Source organism: Callithrix jacchus, chromosome 1 (genome assembly GCF_049354715.1).
Source record: "Callithrix jacchus isolate 240 chromosome 1, calJac240_pri, whole genome shotgun sequence".
NCBI lineage: Eukaryota > Metazoa > Chordata > Mammalia > Primates > Cebidae > Callithrix > Callithrix jacchus.
The window spans coordinates 132943508-132966813 of record NC_133502.1 but is presented as its reverse complement, the minus strand read 5'-3'; positions in this window follow the sequence as shown (position 1 = coordinate 132966813).

Genomic DNA, 23306 nt, shown 5'->3' with positions numbered 1-23306 from the left:
AGTTACTTGCTTTAGTGCCGCCATTGAATCATCCTCCAGATATTTCTATTTGAAAAGTAACTCATACGCAAACATCTTTGAAATAGAATAAGTCAATCTTCCACTTTCAAACAGCTCCATAAAGATACCACTATGTCCTTGTTTAGTTATTCTGGCTAAGAGACTCCTTAGATAATTTCATGATTTTATTGCCTAGGCTATTTTTTCATTCAGTATTTTAACAGCCTTGAGATATCTGTATGAAGTATATATCTGAAAGTTAAATTGCCATCTTTCTTATTTTTTATTTTTGCTCTTCTTTGAACAAAAGGCTTGTTTTATGGTCGAATCAATTAGAAATCTTTGAGTATGCAAGTGTTATCTCACTGACATGCACATAAAAGATATTATGGAAATATTCACGGATTCTATTACAGCTGCTCAGAGAACAGAAATTAAATGTGAACTATAATGAATATTTTTGTAAGCAAGTGCTAACGATAGTTTTCATTAGTTTAAGACTGTGGATTGATGTTGGCTTGTTATAGAAGTATTGTTTTCATCTTACAGGTTTTTGTCATTTCTGCTTTTTTTTTTCTACTTTCTCAGAGGTAATTTTTGTGCATTAAAAGCATTCATTGCCAGTGCAGTGGGTCATGGCTGTAATCCTAGCACTTTGGGAGGCCGAGGTGGGTGGATCATGAGGTCAGGCGTTCAAGACCAGCCTGTCCAACATGGTGAAACCCTATCTCTACTAAAAATAGAAAACTTACTCAGGTGTGGTGGCAGGTACCTGGAATCCAGCTACTCGGGAGGCTGAGGCAGAGAATTGCTTGAAACTGGGAGGCAGAGGTTGCAGAGAGCTGAGATTGTGCCAGTGCAATCCATGCTGGGTGACAGAGTGAGACTTCATCTCAAAACAAACAAACAAACAAACAAAAAACCATTCTTTTTTTTCTCTTTGTTCATATGTGTATGTTTGTTTTTTTAAATTTTTATTCAAGGAATTATGAAAAATATAAAAGTACAACTTTGAATTATATCATCATGAAATCTTAGGGTAGAAATGAGTTTTAGAAAGTATGGTGGCCAAATTTGCTTGTTAACAAATGATACTATGAAGACATAAAATTAGGTAAGGTATGTTCATTAAACCAATTAGCCAAGCTTGGATACAACTTCAGCTTCTAATTTCCAGCTAACCATTGTTTTTTTATTTTCACAAAAAATATTTTCTAACCATTTTAATTGCCATTTATTCCCTGTTGAGATATTTAAAAAGACAGATATTTTTTCCAGACATTTTTTTTCTTTTAGATTTCTGGATACTTTTTATGCAAGGCATTTTCTCTTATTGGATGGGGTTTATAGTTAACTCCTTAGTTTGTCTCTCTTTTCATTTTGATTTATGCTATTTTGGATATAAGTAAAATTATTTCCCAAATTGTGGTATAATATGGCTTATGATTTGGCCTTAACTATTTTGAGCTATTTATTTTATTTTTGCTCCACAGGTTATAAGTTACTCAAAAGAGATAGATTGAATGCGAACACGGTATTTGTTTTAACAAACAATTTGATAAATCCACAAAGTAACTGGATTCCCTTTTGTGGGGACCCTTCACTTCTCTGGTTACTGTCATGTTACTTAGAATAAATAGTTTTAGTTATTCATCATACATCCTATTAGCTCTTTTATTTTTCTGTTATGTAATCAAAGGTTAAAAAAAAAGCTATTATAACTTTATGCATTTATCTACTTAATAAGAGCCAGATATTTTTGGGCTGAAATGAAACATCCTTTCCAAATACAATGAAATAGATTTCTTTTTGTCTGTATATAAAAAATATTTTTTAAGTTAACTTGCAATACTCAAGGACGTCCCCTCTGATAATAACAAATTAAATAATTTGGGACATAAATTCCTGAAGAAGTAAACTTTGAAAAGCTAGAATGTGCTAATAAAAATATAAAGATAGGCTGGGACATGGTGGGTCACACCTGTAATCTCAGCACTTTGAGAGGGTAATGTAAGTGAATCACCTGAGGTAAGGAGTTCGAGGCCAGCCTGACCAGCATGGTAAAACCCCATCTCTACTAAAGGTACAAAAATTAGCTGGATGTGGTGGCAGGTGCCTGTAATCCCAGCTACTCCAGAGGCTGAGGCAGAGAAATCACTTGAACCTGGGAGGTGGAGGCTGCAGTGAGCTGAGATAGTGCCATTGCACTCCAGCCTGGGCAACAGAGTGGGACTCCATCTCGGTAAATGAATAACATAACATAAGCAATATTAAAAAGGTAATAATAATTACAAGATTAAGTCCAGAAAATGACAGTCATCCAGAAAACCTAGCCTTGTGTGGAATTGTTTTTGTTCCAGTGTTATTCATAGATGGAAAAAAAATCAGCTAATAGGTTGGCCTCTTGCGATTAAGGAATCCAAGGACAGAGTGGGGTGTCAAATGTCAGGGCATGTTAAATTACTTCATGGTTTTAGTTGGACTCTAGTAGTAAGACGGAGCAAGACGTAAACTGGGCCTTGAAAAAAACTTCTTACTTGCTTCATAGCTTTTGGATGGTTAGGAAAATTTCAATCCTTGCATTTGGATCAAGATGATTTAGAAATTTTTGTGACCTGGATCCTTGCAAAACAGAAGATCCTTTCCGAAGGATGATAACATCATCTTTCTTTGCAAATTATTTCTGTAAATAATTTCTCAAATACAATGTCTAAAATAAAAAATAATATAAAATAAAGATGAGCAGAGTTTGAGTAGACAAGTCTCTATGATTAAGAGCCAGCAGAAGTAATACACAATACAAAGTGACCCACAACAACTCTAGACACTGGAGTTATCAGACACAGACTGTACGATAGTTGTATTTGCCAAATTTAGGGAGATAAATAACAAGCTTGCCATAAGTGTGGCACTTCTGGCAAGGATTGAAATATTAAAATGCTCTAGCAAATTTGAAATTAAATAGAAACTAAAAATCTAAAAATGCCACAAATAACATGGAGAATTCAGTAGCTGGGTTTAACAGCTGAGATAAATTAACCAGAAAACATGCCAGGAAAAAAAACAACTCACATAACGCAGGGAGAGATGGAAAACACAGAATATAGGAGCATAGAGAAAAAAGGGGGCAGATCCAAAATGATTAGTTGGAATCTCAAAAGGAGAAAGAATGGGGATGATAAAACACTGAACTCTATTAGGAATCAGAATTTTTCAGAATTGCTGAAAAACATCTGCCCAATATGCCCTGATTTTATACATTATTAGGAAATAATTTATAAACTGTGGAATTTTAAATATCTGGCAAGCAGCCAGTGAGAAAAGCAAGTGATATATAAAGAACAAAGTCTTAAATTAGCAGCCAACTTCCCAAAAAAACAATGAACACCAGTGAGCCTAGAGCATCAATGAATTGAAAGAAAATAAACCCTAAGCATAAATTTTATATTCAGTTAAAATAAATTTTAGAAATGAAGTTGAAATAAATATATATATTTTACATAAACTCATACTGAAAGAGTTTGCTACCAGCAGATCAGCAGAGAGAAAAATTTCTGATAGTTGTAGAACAGAGAGGTTTCAGAATTTACTTTTTACTTTACGAGATCATCACGTATTCTTACTTTTAAAATTTCTGAAAATGTATCTGAATGACCAAAATGTAAAGCTGATTTATTTTATGCAATATACAATTCTTTAGTTTGGGTTTTCAAAGAGTAACATAAAACTACACTTGTATATTTTATGTGACAGTAGGCATGAAAATTATTTGAGTGGATAAAGGCATTTTCTTATATTTGAATCACCTAGGAAATGGGAGTTTCTAAGCTAAGCTAAATTCATATCAATCTGAACAACTAAAAATTCAAGTAATTCAGGAGATTCAATTTTTTTTATGTGAATTTAAAATACAAAAAAATGTAAACTGTCACTCACTGAGCAAATATAACAAAATATTGGCAGGCAATTTTTAAAATAAACTATATCTCTTTATTTTTTTCTGTAGCTAGAGTGTTAAAATGACTAGTTTTCAGGGAATTGTTTGAAAATATAAATACTCAAAATGAAAATTAATCAATTTGGCCCATTAGGTCAAACAATATATTAAGGTAAAAAAATAATATCCAGAAGCTGTTATTGGTTATTTTGTTGATAGGATAGATAGGTAGGTAGGTAGGTAGGTAGACAGATGGTAGTTGATACATAGATAGCAGAAAGAACATAATGTAAAATACACATAACATATATAGAAAGAATATTCAGGATATACTTATACTAAAAATTATTTGTTGTTATCTAAAAGTTAGTCTTAACTGGGCAACTTACACTTTCTATAGTAACCTTATTTTTCAGACTTGTGAAATCCATGGAACTGATTTGATAAAGCTAACTTTTGACAATCAGGAGCCTCTAGAAAATTGCACCAAATTTGATTGCAGTAAAATAGCATTTGTTTACAACTTTTTGTATTTCTGCAGAGGCATCAGAACAGTTCAGATCTACAGACTCTGATTTCATTTGTCTAAGTAGATAAATCTTTGGTATTGAACTTGTCTCCATCAGCATGACAGTACTTCTCCCTAATTTAATTTGCAGTTTCCCTCCCAATCCAGAGGGGAAAAAAATGTTTAAACGGGATACATATAAAGGTAATTTAGGTCATTTTATTTTAATAAGAACTTCCAGAACAAAGTTTGGCAAAAATATTGCCCTTAACTGATCATTTTCTCTCTTCACTCATGCATTAATTTGACTTGACTTCTGGTGACACTGAAATATGTAAGAAAGGAATATTTTACATGAGAGCACAATAGTAGTATTATTATATTTAATATAGTCTTCCTTGAATAAGACTTAATTTTTTGCTTTTAGTTTTATTACTCGTTCCCATAAAATACCTTAACAGAATTTTATAAAGAGACATTATTGAAAAGGACCAATAAGTATTGGCCATTCCTATGTTGACAGAATGACACAAACCAATTAATTTGATCATTATCATCACCTCCAATTAGTACTATTAGTATACCTGAAAAATATCTGTACTAATTAGAAGTTTTTGCTTTAATTAAACTCAACACTGAGTTAGAAACCAGACTGAAACCTCTGATTGTAGGTTTCCACAGCCTAAAGCTGAAACTAATGTCAAATAGTTAGCATTTAGGCAAATTGTATTCGGGATACAGTACAGAGGAGGAAGGAGGAGGATGAGAAGAAAAAGAAGGGGAAGCAGAGGGTGAAAGGGAAGCAGCTTACTTTGATGTTGGATACTAACACCACCATGTTGAGCCCCTGCTAGGGGCTTGAATAGTACTGTCTTAGCACTTCAGATGTATTTTCTTTATTGTCATAAAAGCAGTACAAAGTTAGGGACTTTTACTGAGCATTTTACAAATGAGGAAGTGAGACTCTACAAAGCTAAGCATCTCAGTCAAATTGATACCTTTCTGATTATCTGCCTTAAGTCACCTTCTAACCTAAAATACTAAGAAATTACTCATTTGATATAAATAAAGTCTCTATTTGCACTGGTGCTCTTGGCTTCTATTTATTTCTTTGCTGTATATTTTTCAATATCTGGTTTATAATCCTTTACACAGTTAGGCACAAAGTAGGAAAATAAGCATTCAAGTAAAAGTAACACAACTTATGCCTAATCAGTGTTCCCAAACAAAGGTCCTAAAGATTATTCCTAATTTGCATATGACTTGGTTACATGCAAATTAATGTTCCTAAGGCCCTTGAAGGTTGTCCTTTTAAGTAGGTTAACCACGCCTTCATGTTTCTCTTGCTTGCCTAGTTCACATTTTCTTCCCTGATGTTACAAAAATAACATATAAAGAGCTCTGGAACAGCGTCACAAGGCTCTGCTGCTCACAGTTAGGTCTTGGGCTTTCCAGTGAATCTCTTATGCTCTTGAGCTTTCCCTTATCTCATCTCATCAGAAAAATAAAATAATTCCTAAAGTATTTCTAATTATTTTTAAATTTTCAGTTTGTATGGATACATAATAATTGCATACTCTAAATACTTTTAAAACTGTAGCAATTTTTGTTTAAATACTATTTTAGGAAAATACTTCAACACATAGAACAGATTAAAGACAACTATTTTCATGAAAGTCTGCATGGTGCAGGCCTGATCCTGAGGCTTCCTGGGAGTCCCTCTACACACACACACACACACACACACACACACACACACTCTCTCTCTCTCTCTCTCTCTCTCTCTCTCTGTCTCTGTCTCTGTCTCTGTCTCTGTCTCTTTCTCTGTTAAAGACAAATTGTACCAGACAGAATTAAACAGGAAAGAAAAGCTTTAAGATTATTTGAATAGGGTTAAGGTTATATCAGTCGGGGAAAGAGATTGAAGTCAACTCTGCTGAAACAAAAGGCTGGAGACGTTTTGAGCCCTGGGGAAAACTAGTGGGAAAATACTAGAGGACATCAGGGAGAAGATTGGTCAATGTGATTTGACCATCTGTATTTGCTAACTGGTGCTTATAAAATTAGACTCCTACCCTCCTACAGGGACTGGGAGATAAGATCACCATGTTTCTTGTGATTACATTTTAAAGGGGTGGCTGCCAGGTCCTTGAGAAAAACATTGATTATAGATTTGTATCTCCAAGGGACAAAGAAATAATTTACAGTTGCAAGTTTTCTAAAGTAAATGGTCTGAGCAAAAGGAAATCAGGGACATATAGTTAGAAAGAAACCTGCCTAAAATGTAGTCAAGTTCAAGGGTATGTTGAGGCCATGTTGATCAACACACACACACACACACACACACACACACACACACACAGCATAGTTGGCAAACCTCCAGCCTTATGTTATCAAAGACTTCTTCCTCTGCCAACTGCCTGTGAGTTTCCTCATCTACATTATCATACATTCTGAATTAATGTGTCAAAACTAATAAGTTGATATGCCCTTTGTACTTAGACTACTTATAATTCCATGTATAGATAGAGTGGTGGACTTTCTATGCATTATATAAAACTTATGAGCCCTATATTTAAGTTTATAACTGGTTATTCCTTTAAATTATCTAGATGATTGATTTAAGTAAAATATCATCAACTGTTTGTCGATGGTATTACTTCTTCATACTTATACCCATCTTAAGGTACCTAGATGGCTTCATATGACTTTAGTGTTTCAGAGCAATTTAAATTCTAAGCAGCAAGAAGTTCCAAATCTATGGTTCCCATGCCAATTATAATTTAGTCTCTTGGCACATCTGGTTGTTGTATTTTCTATTATTGTATAGACTCTAATATTTATGCCTTAATATATATTTGCCTTACAGCACAGTTATGATTCCTATGAGGACTATAACTTTATATTCCATCATGCTTGTTTTAAAATTCTCGGCCATAAAATCGCATTAATATGTTTTCTGTTGCTCTTTCTTCCCTTTGTTTTTAAGAATATGTAATAGTTATGTGTTTGTCTTTTCCCTTTGCCTACCACAATGCATTTCAGAATGTGATTCAGGGCTGTATTTGAAATTCTCACCTTCATAAGTAAATACATGTGATTAATCCTGAGCGACATGAGGGCCAACCTTCAAGAATAATTTTACATAGGTCACCTATAGGGCAACAGTTTTGTTCACTCAGAAAATCTGTTGTCAGTGCAAATATTTAGAGAGCAAAAAAAAGTCCTTCCCCTCTAAGTTCTGTTGTGTGGGTGAGGTATTGTAAATGATCAAAACCCGTGCAAGCAAGTGGTAAGAGAAATATTATTTGGGGAGGTGGGATTTAAGCTCTGCTTCTTCAAACTTTAATGTGCTTGTGTATCCCTTTAAGATCTTGCTAAAATGCAGCTTTTGATTCAGTAGATCTGGGTGGGGCCTGAGACTCCACTTTCAAAGTAAGTCTGGGCAAATACTCTCAAATTTACCACAGCCCCCAACACTCCTTGGTGCCTTTCAACTGGCTAGCTAAACTCATGTATTTGTCTACCTATCCTTGTCATTGGAGTTTGATGGCTCTGCTAACATTTTTAGGTAATCTACATTTTATCTCATTCCAATACCCAGCTTAGTCTACCACACACACACTTTTTGTTCCTCTCTCTTAGTCATATCTGCACCTTCTCTCCCATTGACGAACAAATACTCCTTCCTGACTTTCCTACCCCACTGTCAGGGATCATCTCTGTCTTACAAAGTGTCTCCACATAGCCCATCCTGTGAGAGCTGACCAAGACAACCTTTACACTTCCCCCAGCCTGACTAAACATTAGATAGGCTTCTTCCTGGCTGTAAGCCTCTGACCTCTCTTTTCTCAGTGCATTTACTTTAGACAACTTTAAATTGTAAATATTTTCTCTACTTCTCAGAAATGGAAATCTTCTCTAACCTAGGAATGCTTTTCTCAGGAACCTGAGAATCATCCTTTTTAAATGTAGTCATCAAGAAAGATAAGGGCTCTGTCTCCCAGTCTTTGTGGGGGGGGGGGGGGTAGGAGTCTCCCTTCCATATGCACCATTTAGCAAAGGAAGATTGCCTCCAAAGTTAAAATGCCCCATTATTGCACTCCTGTGGACATATTTGCAGTGTTGCACATTCTAATTCTGGTTTCATCCTGGCCCTCTCATTCATAGTGATGAGGGTATTTTCTTGACCTCTTCAAGGGACTCGCAATAGGGGTGCCCCATTTACTCAGCCTGCCAGACTCAACCCTTAATGGGATGCAGTGCAGGAACCAGAGCAAACAAGTGCAAGACCAAGTTGGGCATTTTAGTTCCAGCAGGAGAAAAATTCTGTTCACTTGAGCTGTCTGTGCTCTACACCTAGCAGGAGGAAACATGTAGGTGGCAAGTGCAGGAACCCATCAGCTGCTGTGACACTAGCTAGAGCAAACTTCATCCAGGGCCATAGAAGCATCCAGGTGCAGGGTGTCTGTGACCCCAAGGCTTCAAAGGATGTGTTACACTGCGCTCTCAGCTCCACCGTCTACAGACAGCAATGTGTTATCAGTTCAGTGCTCCCTTTGCCTCATCATGTGGAGTGGCTACCTTCCACTAGCAATGGCAAAGGGCCAGTCTGACAACCTTTTTGGGTGTTTGCACTTGGTGCAACCTGAATTCTTGTCTGATGTCCAAGAGGAATGAGGTCACATGGATGAACTGAAGGATGGTGAATACAAAGAATTCTATTGGTGATGAAAGTGGCTCTCAGTGGATAGGGAAACTGGAAAGGGGATGAGGAGGGCAGGTCACTTTCCCTTGAAGTCAAGCTGCCTGTTTTCCTCTCTTTTGAAGTCAATCTGTCTCTCCCTGATGTCCAGCCACTTCTTGTCTCTACTGGCTGAGTCTGGGGTGTTTATAGCCAATGCATGGAAGGCAAGGAGGGTTGTAGGTAGTTTTGGAAAAGGCAATGTTCAATCAGCAAAAAGACATTATTTAGAAAGAACCAATTGGGAGAGAATGGGCACACAAGGATGGAAGTTGTCTCTTTGGGCTGTGGATTTCACACTTTTTGGCTCAAAGATGGAGTTTTTCCAGGGGCCCACCCATCTGCCTAGAATGTCTCTGCCTCCTGCCTCTATGAATAACATGGATGGTGAAAGGAGGGGAATCCAGGAATAATGTTGGCTGAGAAAACAGAAGCAGAAGGCGAAATGGGACATGAAGAGGTGGTTTGAATATATTGAACGTTAAGTTTTGCCAGTAAACAAAATCTGTGACTTCTGTAAGTCTTTCAGTGACACAAAAACCTCAAAGTTGACAAAATTGATATTCTGACATTCTACAGTTAATATCTTTAGAAGATAAGATAGATAATTTTACAAATAAGATCACACAAAACTCTTGAAATGTCCCTGGATTATTCTTATTTGTAGATGTAAAGGAAATGCTCTGAGGAATCATGACCTAACATCTTTAGTATTCTAATCTCAGACTCTCTGTGTCTCACTCTATGGCATGGATTAAAGATTTCAATTCCATGCTAAATATTTATATGTGTCAATAACGATAATAAAAATGACGTAGCTATAGCTTTGGAGTGTCTGCTGTATCATATACTAGACTTGCACTGTTGTATCTGGTAGCCAAAAGCTGCATGTGAATTTTGAGCACTTGAAATGTGGTTACTCCGAATGGAAATACATTGAAATTATGAAATATGCACTGGATTTTGAAGATGAATGTGAAAAGAAAATGTAAGATACTTTATTAATAATTGAAATATTGATTACATGTTATATTTAGAATGTTTTTGAGATAATAAAATATAAAATTCAACTTTTTTTTTACTTGGCATGTGGCTACTAGCAAATTTAAAATTATACATATGACTTATGCACTTAAATTGGAGAGTGAAATGCTAGACAATTTAACCTTTCAATGTAACAGTCTGTGTCTACTTGGAATTGTAATTTTAGGTAATTAATACCTAACTAAAAGTTTATCTTATTAAGGCATACTTTATTATGGTTGGGGGAAGCAGCAAAAGAGAAAGGACTTACAGAGTGCCTACATAAATTGGTTATAAGTAACATACAAACTGGGAACAATAAACTGTGGCAAACTGGAGAAGGCCTCAGGGAAGGCAAACTTCTCCATGCCTCATGTTTTGTGTGCAGGGTGACCTAGGCTCTGTTACCATAAACATTGTACTCAAGGACATAAAGCCCCTTCACAGCACTAAAACATAACCAGACTTGTAGGCTCCTTGTGAGGCCCTCATTTCACCAGCTGCACATAGATAATAGGCTAAGATAACCACATGTTCTTGTTTTGTGAGACTCCCAAAACCACCACTGTTATCAACTGTTAGACTGTAGTACCAGCTCCCACTCATGGATTCACTCCACCATCAGGCCACTCTCTCCCCACCATCACTCTACCACCTACCCTATTGGTTAAAGTGATTGTAACCAATAAATACTGTGGAAGATAAGAGCTCAGGGCCTTTTGAGCCTCTTTATACACTGGCCCCCTGGTCCCACTTTATGCCTTCTTAATCTTTTTTTCATTCCTTTGTTGCCACCAAACTCTGGGTACCCATGGGTGGAGTGTGGGAGCTGGTTCCCTACAATTACTATTTTTAAAAATATATTATGCATTTCTAGTATAGATAGTGGAAATAAAGCAATTTTGTTTTTATCTCTCCTGCTAAAACCACACCCACCCACCCACACCCCAATACACATAAAAAGGAAAAAAGAAATTTGATATGAATAAATGTTCTGCTTTAGTCCATTTGGGCTGGTAAAAAAATATACTAGGTAGCTTATAAACAACAGAAATTTATTTCTCACTGTTCTAGAAGCTGGAAAGTTCAAGATTAAATGCTGGCAGATTTGATGTCTGGTGAGGGCAGCACTTAATCATGGATGGTGCTTTCTCTCACTGTCCTCATTTGGTGGACGTGGCATGTGCACTCCCTTGGGCCTTTTTTATAAGAGCACTAATCCCATTTCTGATGACTCTGCCCTCATAATGTTATCACTTCCCAGAGGTCCCACCTTTTAGTACCATCACCTTGAGGGTTACGATTTCTTTTTCTTTTTCTTTTAAAACTCCTACCTTTTAAAATTATTATTAATTGAAAATAATAATTGTATATATTTATGGGATACAATGTAATGTTTTGATATATGTATAAAATGTGAAATTATTTTAGAAGTTCTTGTAAAGCAGGCCTGGTGGTAATAAAATCTCTGAGTACTTGCTTGTTCCTAAAAAATTTTATTTTTCCTTCAAAGGTAAAGCTTAAATTGGCAGGATATGAAATTCTGGGCTGAAAGTTCTGTTGATTAAGTATATTGAATATTGGCCCCCACTCTCTTCTAGCTTGTAGGGTTTCCGTTGAGAGATCTGCTGTAAGCCTAATAGGCTTACCTTTATGGGTAACTTGATCTTTCTCTCTGGCTGCCCTTAATATTTTCTCCTTCGTTTCGATCTTGGTGAATCTAACGATTATGTGCCTTGGGGTTGGTCTTCTTGAGGAATATCTTTGTGGTGTTCTCTGTATTGCCTGGGGTTGAATAGTGTCCTGCTTTGCTAAATTAGGAAAATTTTCCTGGATAACGTCCTGGAGAGTATTTTCCAGCTTGAATTCATTCTCTCCGTCACATTCAGGTACACCAATCAAGCGTATATTAGGTCTTTTCACATAGTACCATATTGCTTGGAGATTTTGCTCATTCCTTTTTATCCTTTTTTCTCTATTCTTGTCTTGTCGTTTTGTTTCATTAAGTTGATCTTCGACCTCTGATACCCTTTCTTCTGCTTGATCCATTCGGCTGTTTAAGCTTGTACATATTTCACTAAGTTCTCGTGTTGTATTTTTCAACTCCATAAGTTCATTTGTATTCCTCTCTATATTGTCTATTCTTTTCAACATTTCATCTAACCTTTTTTCCAAGTTCTTAGTTTCTTTACATTGGGTTAGAACAAGTTCCTTTAACTCCCAGAAGTTTCTTATCATCCACCTTTTAAAGCCTACTTCAGATAATGGAACACAGTCCTTTTCCATCAGGGCTTATTCCGTTACTGATGAGTCCTTTTCCATCAGGGCTTGTTCGGTTGCTAATGAGTCCTTTTCCATCAGGGCTTGTTCCGTTACTGATGAGTCCTTTTCCATCAGGGTTTGTTCGGTTGCTGATGTGTCCTTTTCCATCAGGGCTTGTTCCATTGCTGATGGGTTCTGATTTTGAGTATACTCGGCCTTCTTAGGCTGTTTTTTTCCCTTCATTGTAGATGACCCGCCTTTCTAATTAGTTTTCTGAGTCGACGTCCGACTTATTGATTCCCAGTGCTGGGATCCGAGCAACCCACTGTGGCAGCCTAAATAGCAGCGGTAAGACTGATGGTGCTCTTCTGCCCGGGAATCTCTGGTCTGGCTTCCCTCTTGAGTCCGCAACAAGCGGCTCTGACTTCCCGGGGCTCCAAACTCCGGTCAGTAGGGGAAGCAGTCCCGTTGGCTCTGCATGAAGAGCTGCTGCACCGAGACGCCGGCAAAACCACTGCGGTGGCCACAAGAGTCGCGCAGGCGACCCGTGGGGCTCCTCCACTGGGAATCGGCTGATCGGTGAGTGACGAAAGTTCTGCTTTACAAGAACTTCTAAAAGAAGCACTATACACAGAAAGGAACAACCAGTATGACCCTTTCTAAAAATACACCAAAAAGTAAAGAGCATTAACATAAAGAAGAATTTTTATCAACGAAAGGACAAAATAGCCAGTTAATATCAAACGGCAGCAACCCTAAATTTAAATCAACCAAATCTCCCAATCAAAAGAGACAGACAAAATCTAACGGTATATCCAAAGATATACATAGACTCAAAATAAAGGTTTGGAAAAAAAAAACGTACCAACCAAATGGAGAGCAAAAATAAATAAATAAAAAGCAGGAGTTGCAATTTTCACATTTGACAAAATAGATTTCAAAGCTACAAGGATACAAGGATAAAAGGATTAATGTAATAATAAGAGATCTTAACACTCAGATACATAAGACCCATAATGAGATTTAGATTCAACGAGACAGAAAATTGATAACAATATCCGGGACTGGAACTAAGATCCAGAACAAATAAACTCAATAGGGCTCTCCATTTTAAACACACAAAATATACATTATCCACAAAATCTAACGATATATTTAAAGATATACAAAGACTCAAAACAAGGGGATGGAAAAAAACTCACCAACCAAATGGAGAGCAAAAATAAATAAATAAAAAGCAGGAGTTGCAATTCTCACACTTAATAAAATAGATTTCAAAGCTACAAGGATGCAAGGGTAAAAGGATTAATGTAACAATAAGAGATCTTAACACCCAGATACATAAGACACATAATGAGATTTAGATTCAACGAGACAGCAAATTGATAACGATATCCAGGACTTGAACTCAGAGCCAGAACAAATAAACACAATAGAGGTCTCCATTTTAAACACATAAAATATGCATTAACCACTTTAAACACTCAAAATATTGATCGGCCATTATTGAAACCCATTTTAGGAATGAAGTAATATTCCTTTTTCCCTCTTTTTCTTTTTTTCCCCTTAAAAAAAATGTGAAATTATTAAATCAAGCTAATTAACATTCATCACCTTATTTACTTGGTTTTGGTGGTAAGATGCTTAGAATTTGCTATTTTAGCAATTTTGAACACACTATAATCACCAAGCTGGGTAACAGTTCTTAGATAAAACTTATCTTTACTGTCTAGCTGAAAATTAATCTTTCCCTCTCCTCCCCACCAACCCTCAACTTCTGTTAGCCACTTTTCTATGTTCTACTTCTATTGAGTTCAATGTTTTTAGATTCTACAAATAAGTGAAACCATGCAGTATTTGACTTTCTGTGACTGGTTTATTTCACATATCATAATGTCCCCTAGGTACATTAATGTTGTGGCAAATGAGAGAACTTCTTTCTTTATAAAGGCTGAATAGTATTCTATTGTGCCTATATATGACATTTTTTTAATTCATCTCTTGATGGAAATTCAGGTTGAATCCACATTTTGGCTATTGAGAGTTAAGATTTCAACATATAAATTTTATGGGCTACAAACATTCAGATCACAGCATGACCCTAACCTAAATACAAATCTATAAAGCAACACTATGAAATGCAAACAAAAATGAAGGAGGACTTTGAAAATTAATAGATTTTCTGACCTTGATCAAAATCCAAAGATTTCTCAAAGAAAGTTAGCAATAACAACACAAGGATATGTGTAAAATATTGAGTAGCACAACCAGTGATGTTGTGATTAGGTGGACCATGAGAAAAATGAAGATTGTCCCTGTAGAGATCCAATTCCATATAAAAGAATGGCAGGGGAAGGAAGTACAGCTCAAAAAAGAAATGCTGACGTGTCATTTTTGGTCTCTCAGTAATGTTAAAATCAATAAACAAAGTTGAATGAAGAAAAGTAGCAAGCAGAATCTGCCATCAGTTCACAATTCAGTGGTCCTGTAACTTAAGTAACAGTGACACCCTGAATCTTTAAAACAGAGAGGAGGGGAGTACTGACAAGATGGCCGAATAGGAAGAGCTCTGGTCTGCAGCTCCCGGCAACATCAATGCAGAAAGTGGGTGATTTCTACATTTTCAACTGAGGTACCTTGCTCATCTCACTGGGACTCATTGGACAGTGGGTGCAGCCCACAGAGGGTGAGCAGAAGCAGGGCGGGATATCACCTCATCCAGGAAGCACAAGGGGTCAGGGAACTCCCTTGCCTAGCCAAACGAAGCCATCTGGGACTGTACCATGAGAAATGGTGTACTCTGGCCCAGATAGTGCACTTTTCCCATGGTCTTTGCAATGCAATGACCAGGAGATTCCCTCTGGTACCTATGCCACCAGGGCCCTGGGTTTCAAGCACAAACCTAGGTGGCTATTTGGAAAGATGCTGAGCTAGCTGCAGGAGTTTTTTTGTTTATGTTTTTTTCATAGCCCAGTGGTACCTAGAATGCCAGAGAGAAAAAACCGTTTACTCCCCTGGAAAGGGGGCTGAAGCCAGGGAGTGAAGTGGTCTGGCTCAGTAGGTCTTACCCCCATGGAGACAAGCAAGCTAAGATCCACTGGCCTCAAGCTCTCACTGCCAGCTCAGCAGTCTGAGGTCTACCTGGCATGCTTGAGCTTGGAACAAGGAGGGACATCACTATTGCTGAGACTTGAGTAGGCAGTTTAATGCTAACAGTGTAAACAAAGCCTCCAGGAAGTTTGAAATGGGTGGAGCCCATTGCAGCTCAGAAAGGCCACTGCAGCCAGACTGACTCTCTTCTCTGGGCAGGGCATCTCTTGAAAAAAAAAAAAGGCAGCAGCCCCATTCAGGGACTTAGAGATAAAACTCTCATCTCCCTGGGACAGAGCACCTGGTGAAGGTGTGGCTGGGGTCACAGCTTCAGCAGACTTAAATGTCCCTGCCTCACAGGTCTGAAGAGAGCAGTGGATATCCCAGAACAGCATTTGAGCTCTGATAAGGGACAGACTGCCTGCTCAAGTGGGTTGCTGACCCCCATGTATCCTGAGTAGGAGACACCTCCCAGTAGGGGCCAACAGACACCTCATGCAGAAGAGCTCTAGATGGCATCTGGCAGGTGTCCCTCTGGGATGAAGCTTCCAGAGGAAGGAAAAGAAAGCAATCTGTGCTGTTCTGCAGCCTCCGCTGGTGATATCCAGGCAACCAGAGTCTGTAATGGGCCTCCAACAAATGCCAGCAGACCTGCAGTAGAGAGACCTGACTATTAGAAGGAAAACTAACACAAAGAGAGGAATAATATCAAGATCAACCAAAAGGACATCCACTCAGAGATCCCATCTGAAGATCATCAACATCAAAAACCAAAGGTAGATAAATCCACCAAGATGGGGAGAGTCCAGCACAAAAAGGCTGCCCAGAATGCCTCTTCTCCTCCAAAGGATAACTCCTCACCAGCAAGGGAACAAAACTGAACAGAAATGAATTTGACAAATTGACAAACGTAGGTTTCAGAAGGTGGGTAATAACAAACTCCTCCAAGCTAAAGGAACATGTTCTAACTTAATGCAAGGAAGCTAAGAACTTTAAAAAAAGGTTAGACAAATTGCTAACTAGAATAACCAGTTTAGAGAAGAACACAAATGACCTGATGGAGCTGATAACACAGCATAAGAACTTCATGAAGCATACACAGTAGCAACAGCCAAAAAGATCAAGTAGAAAAAACAGTATCAGAGATTGAAGATCAACTTAATGAAATAAAGCACAAAGATAAGATTAGAGATTAAGAGTGAAAAGAAATGAACAAAACCTTTATGTAATATGGGACTATTTGAAAAGACCAAATCTATGTTTGATGGGTGTACCTCAAGGTGACAGGGAGAAAGGAACCATGTTGGAAAACACTCTTCAGGATATTAATCAAAAGAATTCCCCAACCTAGCAAGACAGGCCAATATTCAAATTCAGGAAATACAGAGAACACTACAAAGTTACTTCTCAAGGAGAGCAACCCCAAGACACATAATCATCAGCTTCACCAAGGTTAAAATGAAGGAAAAAAAGGTCAGGTTAACCACAAAGGAAAGCCATCAGACTAACAGCGGGTCTTTTGTCAGAAACCCTGCAAGCCAGAAGAGAGTCGGGGCCAATATTCAATATTCTTAAAGAAAAGAATTTTCAACCCAGAATTTCATATCCAGCCAAACTAAGCTTCATAAGTGAAAGGGAAAAAAATTCCTTTACAGACAAGCAAATGCTGAGAGATTCCATCACCACCGGGACTGCCTTACAAGTGCTCCTGAAGGAAGCACTAAACATGGAGAGGAACAACCAGTACAAGCCACTGCAAAAACAGACCAAATAGTAAAGACCATTGACACTATGAAGAAACTACATCAACTAATAGGCACAATAACAAGCTAGCATCATAATGATGGGATCAAATTCATACATAACATACATAACAATACTAACCTTAAATGTAAATGGGATAAATGCCCCAATTAAAAGACACAGACTGACAAATTTGATAAAGAGTCAAAACCCATTGGTGTGCTATATTCAGGAGATCCATCTCACATGCAAAGACACATAGACTCAAAATAAAGGGATGGAGGAAGATTTACCAAGCAAGTGGAAAACAAAGAAAGCAGGGTTTGCATCCTAGTCTCTGGTAAAACAGACTTTAAACCAACAAATATCAAAACAGACAAAGAAGCACATTACATAATGGTAAAGGGATCAATGCAACAAGAAGAGCTAACTTTCCTAAATATATATGCACCCAATACAGGAACAGCTGGATTCATAAAGCAAGTTCTTAGAGAACTACAAAGATACTTGGACCCCCACACAATAATACTGGGAGACTTTAACACCCCACTGTCAAATTTAGACAGATCAACAAGGCAGAAAATTAACAAGGACATCCAGGACTTGAATTCAGCTCTGGACTAAGCAGACCTAATAGACATCTACAGAACTCTTCATCCCAAATCAATAGAATATACATAACTCTCAGCACCACATAGCACTTATTCTAAAACTGACCACATAATTGGAACTAAATAACTCCTTAGCAAATACAAAAGAACAGAAATCATAATAAACAGTCTCTCAGACCGCACTTTACTCAAATTAGAAATAAGAGTTAAGAAACTCACTCAAAACCACACAATTACATGAAAACCAGACAACCTGCTCCTGAGTGTCTATTGGGTAAATAATGAAATGAAGGCAGAAATAAAGATGTTCTTTGAAACCATTAAGAACAAAGATACAACATACCTGAATCTCTGGGACACATTTAAAGTAGTGTGTAGATGGAAATTTATAGCACTAAATGCCCACAAGAGAAAGCAGGAAAGATCTAAAATTGATGCCCTAACATCACAATTAAATGAACTAGAGAAGCAAGGGAAAACAAATTCAAAAGCTAGCAGAAGACAAGAAATAACTAAGATCAGAGCAGAACTGAAGGAGATGGAGACATGAAAAACACTTCAAAAAAAATCAATGAATCCAAGAGCTGGTTTTTAGAAAAGATAAACAAAATGGATAGAATGCTAGCCAGACTAATGAAGAAGTAAAGAGAAAAGAATCAAATAGATGCAATAAAAAATGATAAAGGGGATATCACCACTGATCCCACAGAAATACAAACTACCATTGGAGAATATTATAAACACATCTATGCAAATAAATGAGAAAATCTAGAAGAAACGGATAAATTCCTGGACACATACACCCTCCCAAGACTGAACCAGGAAGTAGTCAAATCCCTGAATAGACTAATAATGACTTCTGAAATTGAGGCAGTAATTAATAGCCTACCAACCAAAAAGTGTCCAGTACCAGATTGATTCACAGCTGAATTCTACCAGCGGCACAAAGAGGAGCTGGTACCATTCCTTCTGAAACTATTGCAAACAATAGAAAAGAGGAAATCCTCCCTAACTCATTTAATGAGGCCAGTATCATCCTGATACCAAAAATCTGGCAGAAACACAACACTACCACCAAATTTCAGGCCAATATCCCTGATGAACATTGATGTGAAAATCCTCAGTAAAATACTGGCAATTGGAATCCAGCAGCACATCAAAAAGCTTATCCACCACGATCAAGTTGACTTCATCCCTGGGATGCAAGCCTAGTTCAACATACACAAATCAATAAATGTAATCCATCATATAAACAGAACCAATGACAAAAACCACATGATTATCTCAAAAGATGCAGAAAAGGCCTTCAACAAAATTCAACAGGCCTTCATGCTAAAAAGTCTCAATAAACTAGGTATTGATGGAATGTATCTCAAAATAATAAGAGCTATTTTTGATAAATCCACATGCTGAATGGGCAAAAACTGGAAGCATTCCCTTTGAAAACCAGAACAAGATAAGTTGCCCTGTCTCACCATGCCTATTCAACATAGTATTGGAAATTCTGGCCAGTGTAATCAGGCAAGAGAAAGAAATAAAGGGTATTCAATGAGGAAAAGAGGAAGTCAAGTTGTTTCTGTTTGCAGATGACAGGATTGCATATTTAGAAAACCCCATCTTCTCAGCCTCAAAAATCCTTAAACTGATAAGCCACTTCAGCAAAGTCTCAGAATACCAAATCAGTATACAAAAATCACAAGCATTCCTATACGCCACCAACAAACAGAGAGCCAAATAATGAGTGAACTCCCATTCACAATTGCTACAAAGAGAATAAAATACTTAGGAATACAACTAACAAGGGATGTGAAGGACCTCTTCAAAAATAACTACCAACCACCTCTTGAAAATAAGAGAGGACACAAACAAATGGAAAAACATTCCATGCTCATGAATAGGAAGAATCAATATTGTGAAAATGGCCATAATGCCCACGGTAATTTATAGATTCAGTGCTATCCCCAACAAGCTATCACTGACTTTCTTCACAGAATCAGAAATCTAGTTTAAATTTAATGTAGAACCCCATGAGACCCCAAATAGCCAAGACAATCCTAACCAAAAAGAACAAAGCTGGAGGCATCACACTACCTGACTTCAAACTAAACTACAAGGCTACAGTAACAAACACAGCATGGTGCCTGTACCAAAACAGAGATGTAGACCATTGGAACAGAACATAGGCCTTAGAAATAACACCACACATCTACAACCATCTGATCGTTCACAAACCTGACAAAAACGAGCAATGGGGAAAGAATTATCTATTTAATAAATGGTGTTGGGAAAACTGGATCTCTTCCTTACACCTTATACAAAAATTAAATGCATTAAAGACTTCAACATAAGACCTAAAACCATACAAACCCTAGAAGAAAACCTAGGAAATACCATTCAGGACATAGGCATGGGAAAAGACGTCATGAAAAAACACCAAAAGCAATGACAACAAAAGCCAAAATTGATAAATGGGATCTAATTAAACTAAAGGGCTTCTGTCTAGCAATAGAAACTATCATAGAGTGAACAGGCAACCTACAGAATGGGAGAAAATTTTTGCAGTCTATCCATCTGACAAAGAGCTAGTATCTAGAATCTACAAAGAGCTTAAACACATTTACAAGAAAATAACAACTCCATCAGCAAGAGAGAAAAGGATATGAACAGACAATTCTCAAAAGAAGACATTTACACAGCCAACAAACATTAAAAAAAAAAAAAACACCTCATCATCACTGGTCATTAGAGAAATGTAAATCGAAACCACAATCAGATACCATCTCACACTGGTTAGAATGGCGATCATTAAACAGTCAGGAAACAACAGGTGTTGGAAAGGATGTGGAGAAATAGGAATGCTTTTACACAGTTGGTGAGAGTGTAAATTAGTTCAACCATTGTGGAAGATAGGGTGGTGATTCCTCAAGGATCTAGAACTAGAAATACCATTTGACCCAGCAATGCTGTCCCAAAAGATTATAAATGATTCTGTTATAGACACATGCACATGTGTGTTGACTGTGGCACTGTTCACAATAGCAAAGACTTAAAACCAACCAATATGCAAAGACCTGAAACCAACCTAAATGTCCATCAGTAACAGACTGGATAAAGAAAATGTGGCACATAGACACCATGGAATACTATGCAGCCATAAAAAAGGATGAGTTCATGTCCTTTTAGAAACATGGATGAAGCTGGAAATCATCATTCTCAGCAAACTGACACAAGAACAGAAAACCAAACACCGCATGTTCTCCCTTATAAGTGGGAGTTGAAGATTGAGAACATATGGACACCAGGAGGGCAACATCACACAGAGCGGCCTGTCAGGGAGTGGTGGATTAGGTGAGGAATAGCATTAGAAGAAGTACCTAATTTAGATGACGGGTTGATGAGTGCAGCAAACCATATGGCACATGTATACTTATGTAACAAACTTCCACATTCTGCATATGTACCCCAGAACTTAAAGTATAAGAAAAAATAAAAAATTAAAATTAAAAAAAGAGAGGAGATGCCATGTAGTGCAGCACATATGTACACACAAAGAATATGTGCGAGCACGCAAAGATGAGGTTATAAAATTGTAAAACTTCAGAAAGTAATGACAGAAAATTTGAAGCAATGCTTAGGTGAAAGCCATATTAAAACAACATAAAACTGAATAAACTTGCCTGAAAGAACAGTCAGGGATACAGTAGGCAGCTCAAGATCACACGAAATGAAATGAAAAACACCAAAGCACCCTCAAATCTCATTAGAGAGAAGATATGAAAAAAGTCCTACAACAGAACACATAATAACTGGTATTCCTAAAGAAAAGAACAGAAGAAATAATAAAGAATTCATCAATTAAGTATTGATGTTTACAAGGATACAATAAAGATTGCCCTATTGAGATAAGTACAATCAAGATTGACCTATTAGGATTAGTACTTGATGCCACAAATTGAAAGAGCATCCTATGTCCAGGAAATATCCTGATAAAATTATTAAACTTGTAGTTTAAAACAAAATCTCTAAAAACATAACTTGAAAATTATGTATATTAGCATGTGTGACAGATACAAATTTTCTAACATGCAAAGCTAGGGAATAGAGTATCAAACATCTCAGTTTTTGGGAAGGGCAATGGTTGATAAGGTCATAAGATCCAGCCAACTAAAGAAAAAATTAAAATAGAGAATTAAAAGGATAGAATGATCATACTCCTAGGACTGTAAGTAGGAATGAATTCATTTAAATGTAGGACAAATAACTCAAAATTACAGTAACAGAACAGGGTATAATTGTAATAACGTGGCAATGTATAAACAGTAATACAGAATAAAGACTAAAAAATTTTCTCATCTTTCAGAGATGAGAGAATCAATAGTCATGTAAAGTTGAAAACTGTGATTAAAATAATGATTCTTATAACAGCATTTGAAATAACCTTTCGTAATATTAGAACTGAATTTTAGATAACAATGTCTGATGTAGCAAAGCTATATTTCCTTGATTCTCAGCTCTGTCTTCAATTTCGCATGAATTTATTTTTATTCTGTTAAGTCAACATAAAATAAATTTATTTTATCAAAGCCTTACTTATTGGTTCATTTATATTTATCATATATCTATCTAACCATCTTCCATCTATTCCTTTGGTGTACCAAGGTGAAGTTACATTGGCAGGGGTCCACTCTAATGGGGGAATATTTTATCATTACTGTTTAGAATGATTGGCACAGGGTAATTATACAAAGAAGACGCACTTTTAGCTAACTTTATTGTTTCCAAATATTCAACAATCAGTGTATTTATTGCCTGCCTCCAGTGTCAAATGGAGCACTCTCATAGCTTTCCCACTCATGGCATGGATTCATGGCTTGAGCCTTCTATCTCCATGCTTAAAAACTGTTACCAGACATTAACTGTGATTATTACTGGTTGGTGCAACTTAGAGGTTAATTTTTAATTGCTTTGTTGTACTTTCATGTATAGGTTAGTCTTTTATAATTATCTGTGTTATATTTCAAATAAAATAAAATCATACTTATTTAACAGAGGAAGTTAAATTCATATTTTCCAGTGCCACAAATGGGAACTGATGGCATGTTTTCTTTCATGGGAGTTCAGTTAAAATAAACAGCTTTACCTTGGTCTATAACAGTGTCCTGCTGTGTGATCACAGTTTATTAACACAAAGAGACACTTGTTAGAGACAGAACAATTTATTCTTTCTCATATATTTTCATTGTGTACATTACTACACAGAAGTCTAAAAATATGCTCTTAAAAGTGATATTTATGGCCGGGCGCAGTGGCCCACACCTGTAATCCCAGCACTTTGGGAGGCCGAGGCAGGTGGATCACGAGGTCAAGAGATTGAGACCATCCTGGTCA